Source organism: Erythrolamprus reginae, chromosome 2, assembly GCF_031021105.1.
Source record: "Erythrolamprus reginae isolate rEryReg1 chromosome 2, rEryReg1.hap1, whole genome shotgun sequence".
NCBI lineage: Eukaryota > Metazoa > Chordata > Lepidosauria > Squamata > Dipsadidae > Erythrolamprus > Erythrolamprus reginae.
In genome coordinates, this window is record NC_091951.1 from 253,694,312 (window position 1) to 253,704,572 (window position 10,261).

The window sequence follows — 10,261 nt, forward strand, 5'->3', positions numbered from 1 at the left end:
TACAGAGTCAGGTAGTGAGTTTCAAGCATTAATTATTATCTTGCTATTGATATGAGTCCCGCATTGATATGAGTCCCAGCTAGCTTTTCTCCAAAGGAACATAAATAGGGAGAAAAGGTTTTCACCACTGATGCCTTTTTGGCACTGGTAATAGTGGGATGATTCCCCCACCCCTTTCCCCCTGAGCTTATTTGCATGATTAGAAACTGGCAAGCTGGGGTTGTGTATTTTGTGTGGCTCATTTAGAAGGTTGCTAGGCAACCTTCTGGCTCAGCTCTGAGGCCTAAGACCATTTCTGAACCACTTCCTTGAAACATTTCAGAGAAAAAATAATATGCCCAGCAAAGATAAAAAAGATGCCAGAGAGAGAGAGAGAGAGAGAGAGAGAGAGAGAGAGAGAGAGAGAGAGAGAGAGGGGTGGTGGTGGGAGAGATGGCCAAGAAGCCAGAATTCCCAGCCGGGGAGGCAGGGAGCCTTGGCCTCACCACGAACAGCAAAGGCGACCCCTCCCCAAATTTCTCCTGCCCTTTTGACTCAGATGAGCCTTGCCCACCTCCCCTCCCTTAAACCTTCCAAAGGGAGAGAAAGGATGGAACAACTCCTGAGGCAGGTGACCACCCACCCACAAATCTCTTGTTTCCCTCTTCTCCCTCTCTGGCGGCCCCTGGACAGGGGTTTATCCTCTGTCCTGGTGCTTCTTGACCTCTCAGCGGCTTTCGATACCATTAACCATGGTATCCTTCTGCGCTGGCTGTAGTGGTTGGGAGTGGGGGGCACTGTCCTTCAGTGGTTCTCCTCCTACATTTCTGGTTGGTCGCAGTCAGTGTTACTGGGGGTCAGAGGTCGACCTCTAGGTCTCTCCCTTGTGGGGTGCCTCAGGTCGGTCCTCTTCCCCCTGCTATTTAATATTTACATGAAACCACTGGGTGAGATCATCCAGGAGAATGGGGTGAGGCATCATCAGTATGCCGATGATACCCAGTTCTACATCTCCACCCCATGTCCAGTCAACGAAGCAGTGGAAGTGATGTGCCAGTGCCTGGAGTCTGTTGGGGTCTGGATGGGTGTCAACAGGCTCAGACTCAACCCTGACAATGGAGTGGCTGTGAGTTTTGCTTCCCAAGGACAATACCATCTGTCCGTCCATTACCCTGGGGGGATTACTGACCCCCTCAGAGAGGGTCTGTAACTTGGGCGTCCTCCTCGATCCACAGCTAACATTAGATAACCATCCTTCAGCTGTGGCGAGGGGGCGTTTGCCCAGGTTCGCCTGGTGCACCAGTTGTGGCCCTACCTGGACAGGGAGTCATTGCTCACAGTCACTCATGCCCTCATCACCTCGAGGTTCGACAATTGTAACACTCTCTACATGGGGCTACCTTTGAAGAGTGTTCAGAAACTTCAGATCGTGCAGAATGCAGCTGCAAGAGCAATCATGGGCTTTCCCAGATATGCCCATGTCACATCAACCCTCCGTGGCCTGCATTGGTTGCCAATCAGTTTCCGGTCACAATTCAAAGTGTTGGTTATGACCTATAAAGCCCTTCATGGCATCAGACCAGAATACCTTAGGGACCGCCTTCTGCCACACGAATCCCAGCGACTGATTAGGTCCCACAGAGTTGGCCTTCTCCGGTTCTGTCGACAAAACAATGTCATCTGGCGGGCCCCAGGAGAAAGGCCTTCTCTGTGGTGGCCCTAGCCCTCTTGAATCAACTCCCCCCAGAGATTAGGATTGCCCCCACCCTCCTTGCCTTTCGCAAACTCCTAAAAACCCACCTCTGCCACCAGGTTTGGGGAAATTGATTTCCCTCAGCTGTCCTGTTTTATGTATGGTTTGTTTGGGATTTATGACTGTTTTTAATAATAATTAATAATAATAATAATAATAATAATAATAATAATAATAATAATAATTCTCTCTCTCTCAATCTTTCCCTCATTTCTCTCTCACTCTCTCCCTTTCATTTCTGTTTTTCTCTTCCCTCTCCCTCTCTTTTTCCTTCTCATCCCTTCTCTCTCATTTATTTGTTCTTCCTCTCTCCCATTCTTTCCTTCCATCAGTTTCTAATTTTTCTCTTTTTCTTTTTCTCTCACATTCCGTCCCCCTATCACTTCCCTCCCCCCTCTTTTTCCCTCTATCTCTGTCTTTCTGGGGATGAGCCAGCAGCCTACCCCACTTCTTCTTAGCTTGTCATCCGGTTTCATGTAGAATTGCACCACTTCTGGGTTTTACAGCCGGCCAAACAGAGTTGCCTCTTCTGCGCTCTGTGCCACAATCTGTCTATGGCTGGGCTCTGCCCCACAAGATGCAATGACAGGACAATATTATTTTATTAATATTGATTGTTTCTTGCGCAGTTGTCTGCAGTTTAGGAATGCTGTGAGGCTGCCCAGGAGGCCGAAGGCTCAGCCCTGGGGATGCCCCCAAAGGCAGGAGATTGGAATGGGGGCTGATGGAGGGGGATGTGCCCCTGAGTTAGCCGGTCCCAGCGGAGACACTGGTGGTGGTGGCGGGGGGGGGGCATGGATGTGACATTCCCCGGGCTGCTGCTGTTCCTGGAAGGGAAACCACCGCTGCTGCCACTGTCCCCTCATCCTGCCCAGAGGGATGGAATCCATTGGGACACTGCAGCCCCCCGGTGCTTCTTTGTGAGGGCAGGGCTGGAGCAGAGGGGTGGCTGTGGGTGGCCCCCCACATCATTTGGGGGCTCAGTGCCAGCCCCAAAGCACCCTCCCACTTGAAGCCACCCCCAGATTAATAGGCTGAAGCGACTGGCATATCCTGAGCCTCGCTCGGGCAGAGGAGTTGCTCAGCTGCCTCCGGACCACCATACCCAGGCTCCCGCCACAGCCCCAGGGGAGGAGAACTTTTTAAAAAAGTGGGACATTTTTCAAAGGCCGTGGGAGAAATCATAAAAAAGCGGGATGTCTGGTCACCTTAGATTAGGGTCAATGTTCTTCTTCAATTCAATTTTTTTTCCCAATAGGTAAAAAAGTTTGTTGTTGTTACTTGCGAAGTCATGTCCAACCCATCATGACTCCATGGACAACATTTCCTCCAGGTCTTCCTGTTCCTACCATCCTCTGGAGTCCATTTAAGTTGACGTCTACTCCATCCAGCCATCTCATTCTCTGTAGTCCCATTCTTCTTTTGCCCTCAGTCTTTCCCAGCATTAGATTCTTCTCCAGTGAGTCCTTCCTTCTCAGTAGGTGGCCAAAGTATTTGAGTTTCATGTTGTGCTATTTCATTTTATCTCTTCTTGCATCTTTTTTTCTGAAGAGCTGCTGTTGAAACTATTCTCATCTCATGTCCTCAGAATGAAAATATAGGTTCAAACAAAACTTTACAATGCAAGTTATTTATCAAGTGGGCCATTCTAGTCCACCAAAGTTCAATTTAATGCATGTTATTTCCCCATTGACCATTTTGTTGACTCTTGATTTGTGCTTCTCAAATTTCATGTTCTGTTTTATAAATGCCTTTACAAAATGAGGAATTCCTTTGGCGGTAGCTGGAATGCTTCAACAATAGCCTGGCTGGTTCATTTTGGCAAGATGTGTAAAATGCTTAACATTTGAGTTCCTAAAATGCATTAATCTTTGATGCCTTAGTTATTACATCCATGGAAAATATTTTTTCCTTTTGATAAGATTGCTATGGAGTTGATATTACATTCATGGATGAATGGAAGATAGTCCCCTGTGAAATACCATGTAAGTCATTAGTTATCTTTATATATTTATTTGCATTTTGGGAAGTTAACAATGGTTTATATCTAGCCTGCAAGTTGTGTGCTCCTAACTAAGTTTTAAATGAAGTATAAACTCCATTGTTTGCTCCTGATATATGAGAATTAGCAATGAAGAAAGGTAATCAAAAATGCTATAGTTTTGAAATGCCAATCTACTTTATATTAATCCATATAGCAATAACTAGACCAAATTAAATATTAAAGGGTTTCCAAATGTTTTGGAAAAGAACAGGAAAATTTAGCTAGTGTGATATGATTAGCAATATGCCAGTAAAATGAATTAAACCAATTAATTAAATAGGCTAGAGTGAAATAAATGCTAAAAGAAATCTGGAAGAAAGAAATATTATTCTCTCGAATCTGTATTGCAGTACCTCTAAAAGAAGATTCTGAAAATACCATGGAGTATTAAAATAGTGATGTCTTAGAGCAATGTTTCTCAAAGTGTGGATCAATGGGGGAACCCTGAGCCCTAAAAGTCAATCTATGTTAAAAATAATACATACCAAACAGGGGTGAGTTCTAATTTACCTTGCTGCCAGTTTGCTTCCTCCAGCGCTGTGTGGCCACACCTTGTGGGTGAGGAGGTGTCACATACGCAGTGCCCCAAAAAATCTGATTAAAAAAAAAACCACAAGATAGTGACACATGCACAGTGCTGGAAACTCAGCTTTTATACATGTACAGAAGAAAAGAATACCCCCCGCCAAATCCAACCCACCCAATCCATTTTTTTAAAAAAAGATGGTGGCATCCATGGAGTGGCACAGACCAAACCAGTTCTGTGACATCATCATGACATCACCGGTGGTTTGCTATAGATTCAGGTGAACTGGTCCAAACCCGGAGAAACCCACCTCTGATATTGAAGTCCCATCAAACAGTTATGAGGAGCAGATAAAAGAACAGCAAACTACTTGTTCTTTTATTTATTTATTTATTTATTTATTTATTTATTTATTTATTTATTTATTTACTTACTTACTTACTTACTTACTTACTTACTTATTTATTTATTTATTTTGCCGCCCTTCTTCTTAGACTCAGGGCGGCTTATAACATGTTAGCAATAGCACTTTTTTTTAACAGAGCAAGGCTATTGCCCCCACAATCCGGGTCCTCATTTTACCCACCTCGTAAGGATGGAAGGCTGAGTCAACCTTGAGCCAGTGATGAGATTGGAACTGCTGACCTTCAGATCTACAAGTCAGCTTCAGTGGCCTGCAGTACAGCACTCTACCTGCTGTGCCACCCCGGCTCATTTTATCTAATTTGAGGGCTTGAGTAGAAAACAGATCACATTTTAGGCCAATGTATTCAAAAATATTGAAAATTCAAAAGGGTTTAAAAATGCTATTTTTACATGACAAATCAATATTCTACAAATGGATCCATTTTTATTTTTGTTGTGGAAAATATCAATAAGTATAACACACAGAAACAAAAAACTGTTTGGAGCTCCTCCATCATTTTTAAACGGGACGTGTTCCTGGGAGAAAAGAACATTGGATTGGATAATCTTTAAAATATCATTATCCATTCCTAAAAGCCAAGACTTGCAATGGTAAACATTCCTTAAATCACTATTTTGCTCAGAAAAAGATCAGTTGTATCCAATTCGACATTTATAAAATGCATCTGTACATTTGTGTTTATATACAGTAATAGAGCCAAGAATATGGAAATAATTCTCTGAAGACAGAAAATATGAAATCTGTTAATTTATCAATTTCTACAAAATCTGTCAACTTCACCAGCCATTTCTCCACAGCACATGAGTCAAATGTTTTCATCTCTATGCATATAGTCCTGGAAGGGTTCTTATGATTAAAAAACCCCTCACATTCTAAGCAGTGAAGGGCTACCAAAATTTTTACTATCACACTCTGGGCATGGTTTAGGCAGGAATTTTCTTTCAACATCTTTCAGTGCAAATTGGGTGCTCTGGGGTGGAGCTCCATTTTCTCTACCCCATTGTCTCCCCCACCCTGTCTGGACAGTAGCCCATCCCTGATTCTAAGCCACCTTAAGCACCCAGAGGAAAAGTAGGAAAGATATCATCTGAATAAATAATATATAGAATCTTCCCCTCTTTCTATTTTGTCATTAAACTGCTCTCCAGCGTGTACTTGCCCTTTTAGAGTGGGGAAAAGTGTAGACTACATTAAAGAAATAGTTTATCTAACACAGAGAATAAAAGTTGAAGAGAAGGACAACTCGGGATAGAGAATTGCCTTTAGATTGCTGAGTTCTGATACAATTTGGCTTATGACCCCAGCTTTTAAAATAAATAAATTGGTGAATCACCTACCAATTTGACCCTTACAACAAATTCTGTTCTGTTGCCCTCTACTCCTCTTTTCCCTTCTCTTCTTCTAAAAGTTAAACAGTAAACTGACCTTTTGAGTTATGAAACAGAAATCATATTTGGAGGAATTTATATAAAAAGAAGCATGTCCATTTAGTAGAATAATTAAAAGGAACTGTTATGTGTATTCATGTCTTGCACTAATAGGTTCTTCTTTTAAAAACCAGTATAAAAGTAAATATTCGTATTCATAGTAATATCTTTGCATAGTAATATCTCTAGAGAATTTAAAAGAGTTTGCCTGAAATCCCAGGGAGATCAGTAGCAAATGTAGAATTTTGGTATGCTGTTTTCATATGAGTTGAACTACAGTTCATATAATTCCTTCCAGCATTATCTATCATCTGCTACCAACTGAATTAACGAACCACCAAAACATTTTGAAGAGGAAAATAGCTGCTGTAGAAGGCTGCCTGGAAATATAAGAGACTATTTGTTATGTACACAGGACAGTTAGGCCTTGTACCTGCCCCATATTCTTTGGGCAGGAAAATACTACAAGGGGATTGGTTGGCTCAGCCTGGCAGCCCGGCATATATATAGCTGCCAGGCACTGCCATGTTGTCTGTTGTTTTAGTTCTGTAACCGTTACTCTGTGTTAATAAAGAATCATTACTTACCACAAGAGTACAGTCCTTCATTCAGCAAAGATTCAACACTATTGTAAGAGAGATACTTATTGGTTAGAATAACAGGGTACAAACTGGGAGATTGTAGATTGTAGTCCCACCTTCGTAGGCATAAAAGCTGGTGGGATGACTTTGCACCTGAACCCTTTCTCTTTGAACCCATGACACCAGGCTCATGTGACAAGCCACTCAGTCAATTGCTATAGCTACCAATGGATCAACACTTGATTGATCTTGATCTGAGGATATAATTTTATATAGCCCTGTAGTCAGGGGTAGGCTACTGCCTGAATGGGAGGGGGGGCGGAACGCAGTAGGGTAGCAAAAATGGAGCTCCACCCCAAAGCACTGAAAGATGTTGAAAGAAAAGGGGCGGCATACAAATCTAATAAATTGAATTGAATCGGAGAGGGGCGGTATACAAATCTAATAAATTGAATTGAATTGAAATTGAATAAGCCACACCCACAGTGTGATAGTAAAAAATTTGGTAGCCCTTCACTGCCTATAGTGCTTACTTCATATGCCTAAACCTATTCCATCTGTGAATCCAGCACAAGATTATAATCACAGCACTGCCTTAGATCACAAACATACCTCAGGTTACACTTCATGCAAAGTACTCTGTTTTAAGTTGCAATCCCGTAATATTGGTATAAATGACTTTACCTTGCTTTGTTTCTTTTTTTAAAATCAATTTCCCACCCAAAAGCCTTCTATGTAAAATAATTACACAAAACATCTGTATCAATCTATTTAACTATCTTGCCTCTTTCCTATTCTTTCACCATCCTTATCCCATCCTCAGAGAGCCTATTTAGTCTAATGATTAAGACCCTAAGTTAGAAAGCAAGAGATTGTTTGTTCTAATCATGCTTTAGCTTTTGTAATCCAGCATGGCAACTTTGGGCCAGTCACTCTCTCTCAGCCTAACTAACATCATAGTGTTGTTGTGAGAGAAAATAGGGGAAGGAAGGTATTTTGGATATATGTGCTGCCTTGGGTTGTTTGTAAAAATAAACAATAAATAAGAAAAGCAGACTATATTAGAGTTTGTTGCAAACATCAAAACCAGAAGCACACACAGATAACTGATTCAGCTGGATTCATTAACTTCTTCATAAACATAGTAACAGATGAATTTACAATACCATTAGCACCGTAGTTACAAGTAAACACAAGCAGAGTTAGTTTCATTACAGCAGAGCAGACAAGCACAGAGAATACAGAGTGGACTGAGCCATGCCTAACTTTAAGCTTAAGTTTCCAGTTATGATTCTCTGCACAGACTCAGAAGTATTTAACCCCCATTGGCTGACTTTTTTGCAACACCTATTCATTGGCTGACCTTGTTAACATGGGCTCTCCCAGTTAACTTGGGCTCTCTGCAGGCACTGTTAGGGAAATGGATGGACGACTCAAGATAATAATGGGATTGTAGACCTGAATAACTTTCAATATTAGAAAATTATTTCCATTAAATGAAATTAAAGTATTCCAGTATTTGAGGGGCTGACACAAAGAAGGGGGGGGCAATTTATTATTCATAATATCAGAAGGCAGGACAAGAAACAATGGATGGAAACTAATTAAAGAGAGAAGCCACCTGGAGTTGAGGAGAAACTTCCTAACAGGGCTTGCCTTTAGAAGTTGTGGGTGTTAGATATTTGCCTGAGTGACCTACCCAGACAGGGTAAAAGTCAAAAGTTCAGATTTATTTATTGCATGTTGATTGGTTGCCTTCTTTTGGTGCATAAAATGTATCTTTGTAAAACTGCCCTGTTGCTGGGCTAGATTGTATAAATAGGAGAACTGTCATTGTATAGAGCTCTCAATACTCCATTGCTTCTTGACTGAATTGACTTCCTTGTCCTGTTAGCGAAATAAACCTTGCTTGATTCAACCTTGCTTTGAGAGTTATTACATTGGCAACTAGGAAACCAACCCTCCGTGTACTATCATGGCTACTCCATCGGTAGTCCAGCCACCTGAATTCTTTGACTCAGAAAGAATGACCTGGACAGCCTACATGGCAAGGTTTTTAAGAAGAGACTGGACAGTCATCTGCCTGAAATAGTATAGTTTCTCCTGCTTGAGCAGAGAGTTGGACTAGAAGACCTCCAAGGTCCCTTCCAGCTTTATTCTGATTGATTGGTTGAAAAGATCCAGGTCTTGAGTATAAAAAACAATAGCATGGTTTACCAAGCTTATCGTCCAAATGTGACAATTGCTATATGCCAATTTAGTATTGCCTTATGGCTTTATTTTTGCTACTTCTCTTATTATTTTGCAATATTTCATATAGTGATTGATTACATTTCTACATCATGTGCTCCCTCAGCCATCACTTGTGTTGTTTTTGGGTGAAACATCGTGGCTAATATAGCTTTTTTGTTTGTTTGTAGTAATATCATGAATTATTTCAATTTTTCCATATTAGTTGTATAATTAATTAAAACTTACACACAGAGAAATCCTGTTCTAAAATTATTCACCCATTAGCAATATAAAATTTGCTTTGAAGGAATTAAATGAGATATAGAATTTGGGCAATTCAGTTATAATTTTAAGAAAAAGTACTAACTTTGGGATGTTCTTTTAAATTATAAGAATATCTGCTCACTATATCTTATATTTTATGCTATTTGATAGCCCTTGCTGTTGTATATATTGTACACTTAAACTGTATGAGTCTATGAATTTGCCTCAAATTGTTTGACCTCTGCCTCAAATTATCAAAATGATAAGACTATATAAAAATTAAAACAGAAAGAGAAGTTGTTCTAGTTATATTTATATCTATATAACTAAAATAAAATAATGCTACAATTAGCTACTTGTTTTATTTTTATATTATTTAAATAAAACAAAAATAAAACAACTAGCTAATTATAACATTATTTTTGAACTATCTGACTCACCTACAAGGTGGCAGCACTTAGCAAATTTGGCTAATTTCCAAAAGGCTAAACTTTTGAAATCTAGCTAGTACCTGATGGAAAATCACCAAAAACCCCCACTGCTGTAGACCAGACTGGGAAGTCAAACTACCATTCTGGAAGAAGATAGAAAGATAGGTTTGAATTGTTTCCAAAAAAGCCAGAGGAATGTGTTCCTTTTGTTATTAGGAGCTGAGCTTGACTTGAGAGAGGCTTTTATAACCCTTAACAATAGAAACATAGAAACATAGAAGTCTGACGGCAGAAAAAGACCTCCTGGTCCATCTAGTCTGCCCTTATACTATTTTCTGTATTTTATCTTAGGATGGATATATGTTTATCCCAGGCAGGTTTAAATTCAGTTACTGTGGATTTATCTACCACGTCTGCTGGAAGTTTGTTCCAAGGATCTACTACTCTTTCAGTAAAATAATATTTTCTCATATTGCTTTTGATCTTTCCCCCAACTAACTTCAGATTGTGTCCCCTTGTTCTTGTGTTCACTTTCCTTTTAAAAACACTTCCCTCCTGGACCTTATTTAACCCTTTAATATATTTAAATGTTTCGAT